Source organism: Notolabrus celidotus, chromosome 16 (assembly GCF_009762535.1).
Source record: "Notolabrus celidotus isolate fNotCel1 chromosome 16, fNotCel1.pri, whole genome shotgun sequence".
NCBI classification, from domain to species: domain Eukaryota; kingdom Metazoa; phylum Chordata; class Actinopteri; order Labriformes; family Labridae; genus Notolabrus; species Notolabrus celidotus.
Genome location: NC_048287.1, coordinates 22,883,780 through 22,898,702, shown reverse-complemented (window position 1 = coordinate 22,898,702; position 14,923 = coordinate 22,883,780). Strand labels below are relative to the sequence as shown.

The 14,923-nt window shown below is 40.5% G+C and overlaps 1 long non-coding RNA gene across 1 annotated transcript in view; it reads right to left on the bottom strand.

Annotated features, from left to right (window-relative positions):
• Window positions 1-14,923, bottom strand: part of LOC117828118 — a 33,214-nt gene that overhangs the window by 6,217 nt on the left and 12,074 nt on the right. Inside the window, exon 5 of the long non-coding RNA XR_004634333.1 lies at window positions 6,011-6,090. This is a non-coding gene — a long non-coding RNA (uncharacterized LOC117828118). The remainder of the gene's footprint in view (window positions 1-6,010; window positions 6,091-14,923) is intronic.

Genomic DNA, 14,923 nt, shown 5'->3' with positions numbered 1-14,923 from the left:
ACTTTCTTATTATGGTTAAATCAGATTTTTCCTCACTCCAACACTCCAACAAAATGTATCCAGTTTGCAGTGAGATACGTCAAGAGGAAAACAATGAAGCTAGAAAATGAGACAAATAAATTAAGAAAACTGCTGTTGAATTACTTGGGATGGACTTGATGGTGAATCAACAATAAATCTAAGCTTTTTTAAAACTCTGCTTGGGGGTGGGTTGGGTAGCACATGTAATGGCATGTAAAGGAGTCTCTTGTAATGTTTTCTGTGCTGATATTATAACAATAAGAGTGAAGGGAGCACTATAGAGTCATCACTCTAACCATTTCTTCCATTTCCTGACTTCCACATGCTGTGTTCGCACATTGACACCCTAAACTCTCGTGGAAATCTTTTTTTGAGCAGGAAAAAGTCCAGACAAAGTTGGGATCAAAAAATGACTGACTGTGTTGACTCTCTGAATAGAGATAGGAGTCTTTTGCATGTGTGACAAGAGCTTTTGTGACCAGTCCTATAAATCTGCAATGTCATTACAATTAGATTTTTATTGTTTCTATAGTTTTGAAGATTTTTTTTTGTCTTTAAAGTGTTAAATCTCTTTTGTTTTCTTTTTCTTTCCTTTCTACACTCACAGTACATCAGAAATTCTGGGAAAGCTGTTAAATGGGCCCATCAATTTTTGTCCTTTTCCTTATTTGACACCTGTCACTAATCACATGACCCATGTCACTCAGGAATGAGCCTTTGAATGCTCTGTAGGCCTTGCAAATGTATCCCCGAACTGCAAATCATTTATGAAATGTTGGACAGTTGGTTTTCATGATTTGTATGTTTGAATTCTGATGTTTTAAACGAGCAGCTGGTTCTTTTGGAGGATTGTGTTTCTGCTGTGTTGGGGTCAATTTAATAATTCTGTGAAAAAGTACTCCTCTTAATGCAAACACTTCTCTTTAAGAAATGTTGGCAGATTAAATCAAAGGAAGAAACTCTGGAGTATATATTTTCAATTAAAAAGGTTGTAGCTAAGGATTAAATGCCTCCTTGGACCATTTGTTGCAATGTATGTGCTAAATGTGTGGGTGACTGTCACATAAATGTAAAAATGTTCTTATAAAAAGCTATTTTGTCTGTAAAGGAAAGCTGATAGAAAAAGCATAGCATTAACAGTAACAAGCAGGAAAGTCGCTGTAATAACACGTCACTCCACTTATGGCTGAATATCAACAAGGGCAAACAGTGTGACAGATGTGAAGCACCCTACAGAGTTCAGCAGTGCCGCAGAGAGGCCGAGTGGCTGAGTCCTTTCAGACACAGACAGAACAAATTTAAGTGAGACTATGAATGAAAACCAGAATGAATGAACGTGAGCAACTCCAAATCTGAAAGTTTTCACACATTTCTGCTCATAAAACCATGAAATTGTGGAGTCATTTTTGCCAGCGTGTTCATTTCTCCTTTCCTTCATAAGAATGGTGTCTGACAGCTGGACACAATAAGACACAAGCTATGTAGCCTGTGCTGTTAAATAGGGCATATAATGCAGAAATTGGTGCACTGCAGAGCAGTTTCTTTGAGAGTTTCTGATCTAATGGGTGAGTAATTGGATGACAATTTGGAGTAACAGGACTATTCAGTCAATCTCTCTGAAACTCTGTAAATACTGGGGTACATCCACATATTCGACGTCTCGCTGAGGTGATCTCCTGCAAAAGCAGCAAATTGGCTGTAGTTAGCAGTCAATGGCTGTGTTTTGACACCCCTCCTGTGCGCCTCAAGGACTCATTGATTACTTGATAGCTGCTGTGCAGCTGAGTTGCTAGGCCTCCTATTCAACTTGGTCAATGCACCAAAAATACAACCTTCAGGTCTCGGACCATTGGGGCACACTGACAAGGCTGAGATCAAACACAAAAGAAGTTTGTATCTGATTGCTGATATGACACTTTCCTCTTATAGGAACATAACTGCATGTAAATGTGTATTGCATCACACAGGTGCATGCATTAAGATGAAAATGGCTTGTTTTATTATATTCCTGGGATTGAAGCCTTGATGTCGTGTTCGAAGATTCGGCAGTTAACTGTCATCAAATGAAAAATGAGCCAACTAAGTGTTAATCTTCAGAAGGTTCGGCAGCACCATATGCCTAATAGAGACGTAGATTGTTTTTTTTTTTACTGGCCAGCTTCCAAATGCAAACCCATTCACCTAGCCTCTCCACTGCCCTCTGCCATGCTAAAAGCCCACCCTCTGCCTACCCTTCATTTTCTTCCTTTGGCCGTCCTCCCACCTCTCTACGTGCCTTGTATTTGTCCTTCATCACTGAGCATTTCAGGTTTAGAAATCTTTTACAACTTTTTTTTTTTTCAGAAACCCTCTCTGTTCATACCAACTAAGTCACACCTCTCGATTCCCTTGATTCTGCTCCTCCCCTTTTGAAACCTCTCTCACCGTCTCATTCGCAGTCGGATCACGCATGAATGCGGCATGGTTGTGCCAGTGCCAGCTTCTTGCCAAACTGCCTGGGTGTGTTTGTGTGCCAATTTGAGTTTGGTGGGAAGCCCCTGCACTGGAGCCTAAACCCCGGCTGGTGTCGGGTCAGGTGAAGCTTTGTGGGGATTAAAGCTCAGCCCCTTGAGGGACTGAAAACAAATTAATCATATTGAACCAAAGTAAAAAATTTGTTTGGCGTGGCATCACCAAAATATGAATGAACTTGAAAATGGTGGGAAACAGTTAGTGCCTGCCACCAGTGTATGAAAATACTTTCAGATATTTATTGAACATTTTCTCCTGAACTAAATGTGTTTTTATGAATTAGCTTTTGTCCCAAAATAATTTAATTACAGCCAATTTTTACTTCATGTTTGTAAAAGTGTTTATGTAAACCTCTAAATTTCATTAACAGCAATTCAGTTTGTTAATTTAATCTAAATTGTTGTTATCATTACATCCCATAATGACTCTGAGTGCATGGATTATCACACACGATCATCTCCATGTGTTAATCTTGCCCAACAACAGCTGAGACAATACTGAGCGATAACGTGTTGTTTCTGTCATTACTGCTGAAATAAATGAGCTCTTATTTTAGGGGAATATCTGGGGGAGAGGTTTGAGGTTTTGTGTGAGAACTGGCAGGCACAGTTTGCTAGTTTAAACAACTAAAAACTGTTCAAATATGCAGGTTCTTCTTTTATTGTATAACAAAGATCATATTTATTCATGTACTGAACTCAAAGTAAGGCACATAATATACAATTAAACTCAATTTGAATTGTATAAAACATTGTTATTTTCGACATTGTTATTTTAATGTTTCTCAAGATTTTAAGAAATGAAAAGAAAAGTATTCTGTATGTCAATCTTCCAAAGTTGTCTACAAGGAACATTAAGAGATCAACAGCACAAAGACTTTCATGTCATAAAATGTGACTTGATGACTGTTCAACTAAACAGAGATAATTAATGACAGAGAGGACGGATGTCGAGCACACATTCTGCTTTGCGTCAAGACATTTCTGTAAATTGAACAAAACCTTTTCTTTCCAACAAAACACATCGAGGCGTTGCTGTCAAAGATAAAACAAAGACCGAAGACAAATTTCAGGTGACTCTCCACCACTAGTCTTAGAGAAGTGACGCACTGAGACTATGGCACCACCCAAACAATGAAGGGGCACGGAGGAGTGAAATCTGCCCAGTGACAGCAAATAAACCGTTATCCGCAGCCATGAATCGTCTGGCAAGAGCCAGCACGAGAGGAATGCAGACCTCAGACAGCGGTTCACAAACTCAGTTTGGAAGACCGCTAATGGTCCACTTGATTTACAGAACCACATACTTCAAAAACTAGTTAACATCACTGCTTCTTCATAAATTCGATTCAGAAAGATGAAATAAAAAACAAACGTAAACAAGGCTGATGTCGTCGTGAAGAAACCCGTCAGAAGAAGGACGGACGGATGTTCAAGAAACTACATAAAAATTTTGTTTCACTTCACTAAAGCAACAGAGGAGTGTGGCTGTTGCTCGTTATGAGACCAGGGAAAGCGACTGAAATTAAACGCTCCTCCTCTGTCCTCTTCAAATCTGTATCCGACCCTGCGTAGGGCGACTCATGCCCCAGATCTCCATCGATGCTAATGCACCACTTCAGCGGGATGGCGGCTTGGTGCAGGGCCAGGGTAAGTATCTACTACTCCAAAACCAGAAATTATTAGCTCTCTCAAGACAGAATGAGACTCTGTGGTGCAATTTCTCTCGAGCCCCCCTTTTCGCTCTCCTTGTACCTTATTTACAAAGGCAGAAAATGTTACCATGGGAACACACTACCAGGCAACCTCAGTGGCTTGGCATGATGCCCAATGGTTGCTAGGGCACGGTTGTCAATGGCTATTGGGTAGTGTCGGCCAGTTTGTGTGTGTGTGTGTGTGTGTGTGTGTGTGTGTGTGTGTGTGTGTGTGTGTGTGCATGTCTTGCATACATGTGCAGAAAGAGGAGAAGGTCTGTGTGTAACTAAATGTGCAGATTAACAGTTGAGCAGAAAGCATACAGCAAGTTTAGTCCAGAATAAAGACGCTGAATTTCATGTTCTTATTCTGTAATGAGCTGTATTTTATGTGAGTAATGTGTGATTATATAAATAATAAACACCCTTTTTATCTTTTTGAATTGGGTTCCTTTGTTGCTGGTTTATCTCTGAGGGTGAGAAATGATTGGAGGCCACCATTGTTAACTAATGCTCTAATATTTCTTTCGACAGATCGAGAAAAAGAGTTCGTAATCACGCAGGCAGTTATGTGAGATCCTATCTGCAATTATGTTACATAACGTACATGATGGCGCTCCGATTTAGTCATCTGTCAACAGGGGTTTTTTTGGCCTTTTTTTTTTTGGGGGGGGGGCTTTTTTTTGCCTTTTTTTGCCTTTATTGGATAGGATAGCTGAAGATAGACAGGAAATGTGGGGAGTGGAGAGGGGGGGCAGACATGCAGGAGATGGTCGACCGGCCGGGAATCGATCCGGCGACCCCTGCGACGAGGACTGTAGCCTCTGTATGTGGGGCGCTTAGACCGCTAGGCCACCAGCGCCCTTCAACAGGTTTGATTGCGTGATAGCTAACAGTTTGGAAGTGGTCTGTTAATAGTAGAGGAGATATAACAATTTTGCTTCAATTTGCGATGTTTTTAGAACGAAATCATGGAGAGAGTGATCGTTAAGAGAAGGGGGGAGACTGTCAGAAGAAAAAGCTCATGGAAAAAGGGTAATGCAAAAAAATATAAATGTTTGCTTTTCATCTTTTCAATACAGCCATAAATGACACAGCTGGGGCAACAAACCTCTTTAAAATGTACATTAACTGAGAGAGAAGAAAGGAGACACACCCGCCATCCCGCCCAAAACCCACAGACTTGATTGTGTCCATTTTTAAAGACTGTATACTGCGATTACCATGGATTCCTGACCAAACAAAAGCACATCAAAATCTTGGTCATCAAGACTCTTGTAAAAAGACACAAACAAACAGGTCATACAAAGAACTCAGCAGAAGCCTTTTATATACAACTAATCTCAGTGAGGTTTCCAGTGCCCTAAATGTTTACACTAACCCCCCAAAAAGTCTATCTATAGGTAAGTCAAGTCCCAGCAGGCAAGTCCAACTACTTTAGAAGAAAGTGGAATTACTAATCGTAAATGTGTGTGTGACAGACCGGTGTGTACAGAGTGTGTGAGGGGTTATTTCTGCAAAGGAGGTTTGCTCTGTTTCAAATGTCACATGAGTTTGATCTTCATCAACAGAACTTTCACAGGTGGATTTTATCCAAATGTTTCATAAAAGTTTCCTCTACAGCACTAGGAAGACGTGGAAATGTTTTAAAGAAGTGTCTCTGTGTATACTTGGAGCTGGTGTTCTCCATCTCTCAAGCTGTTTGCTCTCTTTTTCATTTCACTCAGACTCAAAGAGTCTTTGTCAGTGTAAACGGGAAGAAACAGATGTTGCCAAAGCATTTACCTCACAGCCGAGATCCTGCTCCAGGTTTTTCCCATGGCTCTCTTCTTGCTGGGGATCGTCTACGGTTGACCACGGCATTCCTGAAATCAGCAGAGCATCGTGCAGATTATTAGCATACCACAGGATAGGAAGGGAAACATCAATAAACACATTGAGCCATGAAGTTGGGATAAGTAAATAAATAAAGCCAGCCACCCAGACACAACCTTATCTGGGCTTTTATCCAAACCACAGAATCTAGTAGTGGCCTTTTCAGCAAAAACCATCACGAAAGAATACTAGAAGATAATTGAATCATAATGGCCTAAACCTCGATTAGAGATGAAGCACTCGTCAGCACAAAGAACACAATAGAAGCACAAAGAAACACATGAAACATCGTGAGCAGAGTACGAAGCGGATCAACTAAGTGGTGAGAACAAATACTGTGCAATGAACAAAGCGAGGTACCGAAATACATGTACAGCTGAGGCGTTTAAAGTCAATGGTGATGAATAATACATTAATAATGCTGGAAAATACAATCCGACATCATAAATTAAACAGCAGTGAGCCAAACAAATGCAATAATTATGACACTGCAACACAATAAAAGACAACAGAGACTGAGAGGTGCAGCTTTTGTGTTTTGTGCTGGGCTGATTAATCCCTACATGTGAGCGTATGTATGGATCTGTGTGTTCCTGCCTGCATCCACTTAAGAGGAGCGAGTATAGCCTGTGGTGTATCTTATCTAATATTACCGAGAGGAAACACAGCCCCCCCCCACCCCCCTTCTATCCACAGCCCTTTGAACTCAAGCCGCTGCTGGAGATGCTGCCTGACTGAGCACAGCATGTCCTGAGAGGAGGTCAGAGGGCAGGGAAAACAGTCTGGTGTCATGGCAACTTGATGCCACCGACCAAAAATTTGGAGTGGTTGGTGGGGCCACAGGAATGGTTTGTCAACCTGTCACAGCTTACTAAAGACGGAGTCGCGCCCTTGAAAAACTCTTGAAAAACGGAACCAACCGAGCCTTAAGGATTAAAGTCTTGATATTTTAGCTAAAGCCTGAAGGCTCAGTGATCCACCATTGGGTAACATGTTCACTCATTACTATAACCACCATGTATATATATATATAAATCCTCAGTGAATTTTTTAAATATCTATGCACGTCTTTGTGACCCATATACAAAAGTTATATGACTTTTGATGGAGCCAATTTGTTCCAGACCAAATGTCATAGACACAGCAGGGAAGTTGGAAAGTAATATAAGAGAGACTACAGTTGAACATTGCCTCAAAATGTGTACCCTATATTTCCAAAGTTACAACTTTACTCTTTCTAATAGAGATAAAGGCCGAACACCTTTCTTTTCCCTGACTTACAGGTTCATGGAGCAACAAATTATTACTAACACCGCCCGTTGCAATGATTAGCAACCAGCTAAAAAAGTTGACTTTTAGTTGTGAAACCAGCCCAATCTTGGACAATGGAGCAGTGGTTAGTGCTGTTACCTTGCTGCAAGAAGGTTCCTGAATCTGAAGGAATCTGGCCTGGGAGGTGCCTTTCTGTGTCGAGTTTGCATGTTCTCCTCGTGCATGTGTGGGCCTTCTCCAAAAACATTACGCTCACTTTAAATTACCCGTAGGTGTGAGTGTGTGTGAATGGTTGTCAGTGTCCAGGGTGTACCCCGCCTTGCGCCCGATGACCACTTGGATAGGCTCTGTAGTTGTAATACAGAAAATCCCAATCTTCTGTTTTGTTTTTGAAGATGTTTTAAAGACAATCAATGGATGATGTAGCCTTTAAACCAAACTGATTGACTACTATTGGATGATTTTATTCTGAAAACTAAACAAAGGTTTTTAAATATTTATACACAATAGCTACTAGGAGCAGTATCTTGGCTCAAATGCATCTCTGAACAACTTCCTCCAAACCAAGCTCTTCTCATTTGTTGCAGTAATGACTCTGAGTACAATTCAGCAAACCTGAGAAATGAACTGCGGCTGTAATTGTGTCGCCTGTCAGTACCAGACCCAGACGGCTCGAGTTTTCATCTCACTCCCGAGGCGCTGGATCAATATAGAATCCAGGTTCCTTTGTATGTCATTAGCTTGTCTGGTGCTTGAGCTGAGACCTCTCCAAACCTTCATGTTTTCAGCCGCTGAAATCTCTAGATAAAGAGTGTGTGACTGCAGGTGTGTCGGTCTGCAGTGCTAGCATATTAACCTTGAAATCACATATTTAAGCATAACAGGTTTCCAAATTAGACTTTTTTTGTGTGTATCTGTGCACAAGGCTTGTGCGAGACGTGCATACGCTGCATCTGTTTAAGTGTGAGTGTGAGCCTCGTTTGTGCATGGTTTGTGTCCTTGTGTTTGTTCAATGCGGCAGAGGGTGGAGTGGCAGATCAATAGGAAACAAATGAATTCAGATCAATATTAAGCCAGGGAGTGAAGGAGAGAGAAGGAGAGACTGAAAGCGAGTGAGTGGGGTGATGCACCACAGAGGTGGAGGAGGAGGAGGAGGAGGAGGAGGAGGAGGAGGAGAGGGAGGCAGGGTGGAGGTAGTGGGTTGCAGGGATGATGTGTTACCAGCAGCACAGCGACTAACTGTACACTTGGGAAAGACCACTCATTTCTACGGCTCGAACCTCAGCGCTTTGAGGTCATTGACGGTTAAAATGGATGGTTAAGCGAGGTAGAGGAAAAACAGCAAGAGAGGGAGAGAGAGATGAGAGCAGCAGTGCACAAAAGGCATTCCTGCATCACTGGTAGGTTTATAGGACACTTGGAGAGAAATTACACTTTTAGGTTTTTAATCTTCCTAAGACCCTTTTCTGTTTGAATACATGCATCTACTTTTTTCATAACACCTGCAGACATGCTTTAAAATACAATTTAGGAGTTTAATAATCACCTTTTCTTTTAATTTTACATGTATGCTAATCTTAATTTACAAATAAAGAGCATTTTATACTGTAAACTTTCTGATATTTGTTAAAGGGCAATCTGTTGATGACAGAAATGAAGGGCTGTAAACAAACAAACCTTGATCTCAGTTTTTCACACCAGCAACACCTGCCACTGTCTGCACACAGCAGCTACAGTGAACTTTGACCCTTTTTATTCCATGGCTAAATAACACACTGCCTTGCAACCAAGCACAATAAGATTAAAATCTCAGGCTGGTGAGGGTTTCATTTTGACCTTTAAACCTCAACTCCCAGTTGGAGTGTGACATTTGCAGCCAAATCTGTGAGGACCCAACGTGTGCAGATTGGCAGAGGGGCTAGACTTGGCAGGAATAAAGGCTTATTCTAATTTTGGAGAGCTTGAGGCCATGAAAGATACTGAGCTTACAATTATTAAAGCATAAAAAAAGAAAAGAAAATCATATTATTTGAGAATCTTAAACAAGATAAAGTGAAACACGTGGCCAGTAGAATAAACGCTTAGTTATCATTGTTGAAGGTAGCTGCTTTAGTTAGCTCTATGGTCTATTTAGCTCACACTGTTAGCTTTTGTTTGGTGTAGGAGCCATGAATTATTTGTAAGGTATAAAGTATCTATTTTTTGAGGTTTAGGGTAGGGATGCAACGATTAAAAATTTTGGTGGTACGATTATTGTGAGAGAAATAACCACGGTTTCACGATTAACCCGATTATTATGCGTTTAATTTACCAACAGGTTTTGAGGGTCCTTCCTCAGAGCATTTAGTGACAAACACATTATTTGTGTTCTGGAGTATTCTTATGTACCAGTTTGAAACTGTCTAAAGTGGGAATTATTTATCTTAAAAGATTAATGACTGCTACTTTGATTGATTGAAGACGAAGACGAGACATTAGATCACGGAGTCTGGTGTTGCTCTGTATAATGTAGGCCTATAGTTTAATTTAACTTTATAACTAACATTATCAGTGTATGAAATAAACTTCAGTCTGAAGTCTCTGTCAGCAGACACAAACAGTGACAGCTGACTCGCATGATTGATCCCTCCACAGGTTGAACGTGCACTCACAGATCAGCGTTTTATGTTTTATTTTCGTACACAGGTGTCATAGGGACGCCCTCACCTGTAGAGAATAAAAGAGACAAGTTGCGGCGAACATAATGTACCGGCCCCCTTTTTGACAGAAACATTAGAAAAACTCGGTGAAGCAGAGCCTTCACGATTAGATTAACCTTGACACTTTGAAGCGCGGTTAACAGTGAAACCGGTTAATCTCGACATCCCTAGTTCAGGGTAGATTATTGTTTGTTTATTTTTTGTGGTGTTAGTTTTTGCTTGTTTATGATATGGTTTACTGTGTGGTCACATTTATTAGGTAAATAGCAGGTCATATGTTAGCGGCTGGAATATTCCACTCATTTAAGCCCCTTGTTACCTTTGGTTTGGAGTTGGACAGAGCAGGTGAGCTTGGTCGCCGTATTTTTCATTGACTGCTATTTTTCTTTGATGACAGTGATCACTGTAATCATCAGTTTTGTGCATGTTTATCATGAGTTGATCATCCTTTTTCATTCATAAATGTGAAACGTATTTTTCAGATATCAGTGATTAGGCCCAACCTCAGTCTCCCGGCGGCTTTTGCTCCGTGAAGTTGCTACAGTTGGGTTTGTACCATAGACTGTATAAAATATGGACGTAGTATCCGTGACGTCACCCATCTGTTTCTGAAGTGCTGTTTTGAGGCCAATTGTCTGCGGCAGCCATATTGCTGCTGTCGAGCGATTGTGAGGCAAAGAGGCGGGCTTTGAGCCTCCTAGCCAACAGCTACAGTGTTCCCGCCTGTCAATCAAGTCAGCTGTGCCTCTCATTGGAAGACTTGTAATCTCAATATCTTCGAAATTGCTGCGTTAGAAATAAATTCTCTCCCCGCAGTGTGAGCCAATCGAGAAATGAGCTATACAGACTACACTCTTTTGAACCAGGCTGTAAACATGTTTATTTCTGCTGTAGATCGGCTTTTTTGAATTGTTGTTTATGTGGTACTTCCGGAGCCAGCCTCAAGCGGATCCTCGATGAACTGCAGTTTTTAACACTGCCGCATTGGACTATTTTTAGACCAGAGGTTGCTTGGTTTGCACTGATAACCCTTTCATGGTAATGTTCTGTAACACTTTTTTAGCTTGAAGCCTGTTAAACAGCACATATGAAGTCTGCAGAACGTAACGCAAATACACCACAGCAGCACCATTCTTATCTTCTTGGGCTTTTCACCTTTAATAACAATTGTTGTCGTTTATTTATTTTAAATATATCCTCTTAGTTTGCATCTGCCTTACACCTTGCTTAAGCTAACTCTCTTATACTATATATTTCCTTTAATTCACACCTTTTTAATAAATCTGCTTTGTGTAATCGCACGCAGGCAATGTGCCCATGTTTTGAAACACTGAAGTCTTTGGTTGTTTTTTTTGTTTGACGTGGTTTAGTGGTGAGTCTGACGTACTAGTATTCTCTAGCATTCTGATACACACAGAACTTGTCAAATTCGTTTTTTTGTTGGAAATGATGATTCACTATGCTTTAAATGATGGTAAAAAGCTTCATGTTCAACAGAAGTGAGTGATAGATATTGACATTGGTGTGATTTGGTAACTTGAAGAACATTTTTGAAGAGTTCAATAATGTCACCAAGCAATACCTCCCTAACTCCAACAATATTGATCTAAAGCTTTTGTATTTGTGTTGGCAAAAAAAGGCTGAAAGTAAGAGTGGATCTTAAGAGGATGTACCAGTTTCTTTACTTAAGATTCTATCATTTATCATCCTGTTTTTCATTTGTGAGGTTTAACATAACAGAGCAGTCTTTCCACCTATGCTTAAAAAATATTTGAGATTCTTTTGCCTCCAAGTACCGCCTTGAAATTGCAAACAGGATTGCTGGGCTTCGAGTATCTGCTCATCTCTCTGTGGTGAGATCAAAGAAACAAGAGCCATTTGGGAGTGGGAATTGAATGAGACTTTGAAGTGATAGTGGCAAAAACAAATACATGGGTGCTGAGTGCTTGTGAACAGGCACTCTCCACTTGCAGCTCAAGGTTCCTTGCCTCTTGAGATGGATTTCAATGATAAATGCCTCAGTTAGCTATGAGTGCAGGATCTGTGATGCCTTAGAGAAAATACTGTAGGCTGTAAGTGATATTGTTTAATTGAAAAGCATACTTAAGGCAATGGATTCCCCACAATTCCCCACTTGGCCTTGAAAGAGAGCGTGAACTGAATTGAACACTATATTTAATTGATTGTAGGTTATTGTAATTTGCTCATGGTATATATTCAGGGTTAATGGGTTTGAATATAAGAGCCATTTCCATTTCACCTTGTATAGTATGATCTGATTGGGTCATACTGTATGATTTAAAGTATGATTATCTGAGGTGTTTACATTGTGAATTTTTTTTTCTGGCGACGAATTTGGCTGAGCTGAAAAGCTAATAAAACATTTTCAGCACTACCATTGTAGTTATACCGTAAAACTCAGAATATAATCGCACCAGAATATAATAGGTACTAAAAAATTTTTAAACCGTGTTCCTTTATCAAGATGTTCATTAAGTTCAAGTATGTACAGTTTCTATGCAGATGTGTGGCTCTTTCTAGTACCATCTCTTATCGCCACCATGCCTGCTTACCTTACCTGAAGGTAGTTGAGTACAGCCTGGGTGGCACTGACACTTGAGAGGTACAGACGGACTCACTAAAAATTTAACATTTATTAACATTTTATATTTTTGGCCTTTTTGCCTTTATTCTATAGGACAGCTGAAGAGAGACAGGAAGTATGGGGAGTAGAGAGAGGGGAAGACATGCAGGAAATGATCGCCCGCCCGGAAATCAAACCGGCAACCCCTGCGACGAGGACTGTAGCCTCTGTATGTAGGGCGCTTAGACCGCCAGGCCACCAGCGCCCCACAATTATTATTTTTTTATGTTAAATTGTTTTTTTTACTCTAAAATTACGAAAAAAATATTTAAAAATGTTCCAGCACAAATAATTTTCAACCATCCATCAAACAATCTTTATTTCTCCTCTCACGTCTCTCTAATAGTCTCACTCTCAGCCAGACATCATATTGTCTTTCAAAATGTTTAGCTGCACTACATAAATGTCTCTATTTCATCATGTGAATCATCATGGACTTAGTGGAGTGAAGGACCCGCAGGGTGAGAGGAGCTGCAGCTGCCTCCTGAGTCAATCTTTCTGACTTGTGCTGAGAATAATGTCTGAAGCAGCGAGCTCAGCAGTCCTTCAACTGCATCACTGTCGTTCATTTCCAGCTTGTTGAACTCACCGCCATTTTCACCTTTGGCAATTTTACTGAGTGAGTGAGGTTCAGAGACAGGGACTATGGACACAAACGAGGTATAGAGGAATGAAGAGAGGCAGACAGTGTAGATGAAATGTGTATTTATGTGTGTGTGCTGGTATAATAGAGAGATCATATTTAGATCTGCAAAATATATTTATTTTGATTGTATATTCATATATTATCTACCTGATGAATCACTTGACTCATATGGCCAGTGTTAAAAAATGCTTCAAAAAATGTCTGTGACGACTTCCTTTGTCTGACCTTAATGCAAAACTCAAAGAGACCCTTAAATTCCCCACGCCAACAAATGTTCAACCTTAATGAAGACCAAAATCACTGATCAGTTACCAAAAATGTTGTCTAAAAGCTCTCTTCCTAACTGATATCTTCTCCTCTTTTGTCAGATAATGATTGCAAATGGGAGACTGGTATCCACAAGTACATCGGCCAATGCACCAATCTAACTACGTTTTTTTTAGATCCCCCAGAAAAATCCACTTGTCATGTTGAAATCTATTCTCCGCTCTAGAACTGTAGCCTAAAGAACAAGATGAGCTGTGCCACCAGAGAGGATTCAGAGCTTTGCTACTATCACACACTTTACCTCTGGCAACTGCTGTTTTAGAAGGGCTAAGTTGGACTGAATCATCACATGTTGATGGCAAACATCAGTGCAGTGCTAGCTGAGTGAACAATGTGGCCAATGCTACTACTGCAAAAGCAGTTTCACTTTTAAGGTTTGTCTTTTTCAGACACATCAGCATAGTAAGTATTACAAAAGGGACTGGGTTAGATTATTTCTTGGTACTGTGATAGATAGGTTGGGTTCATTGTTGTTACTCAGTCAGAAGGAGTTTTCAGGCAGCCAAATGATTTAAAGGGGTCAGACCATAGACTGTATAAATAATGGACATAGTATCCGTGACGTCACCCGTCTGTTCCTGAGAGCTGTTATGAAGCAAATCGACGGCGGCAGCCATATTTGAAATGCGGAACTCAACCAGGCATAGTGTGACGGAAAGAGGCGGAGTTTGAGCCTCCAAGCCAATAGCCATGTGTTCCCGTCCAGGAGTCAAGTCAGTCATGTCCTTATTTGGGCAAAAACTTGTAATCTTAATATCTTTTGAACCGTCACATTTGAAAAAAATTCACCCCCCATACAGTGTGTGCCGATAGAGAAATTAGCTACGTAGAGCCAAGCCGTTATTTGAACCAGGCTGTAAACATGTTTATTAATGCTGCAAAGATCGTCTTTTTTGAATTGGTGTCTATGTGATTTCCGGTGTTTCTGCAGCCAGCCTCAAGCGGGTTCTGGATGAATTGCAGTTTATAACACTTCCGCATGGGCTTCATAGTTTGAGACCAGAGGTTGCCGCTTGGGTCAGACACACCACCACCACTGAGACGCAGAGCTGAGCTGCCACTAATGTTAGGCAACATTTTTCTCAATATTTTGGTATTTTTCAAGGTTTGGCAGCAAAAACATCCTGAGATCTTAACCTCTGAAAAAACAAATAGAAATTGCAATGTAACTGTTTCAAATTAAAAATCTGTATCTCAAGTATGCTTTTTAAATCACAGACATTCATTCTCTGTGT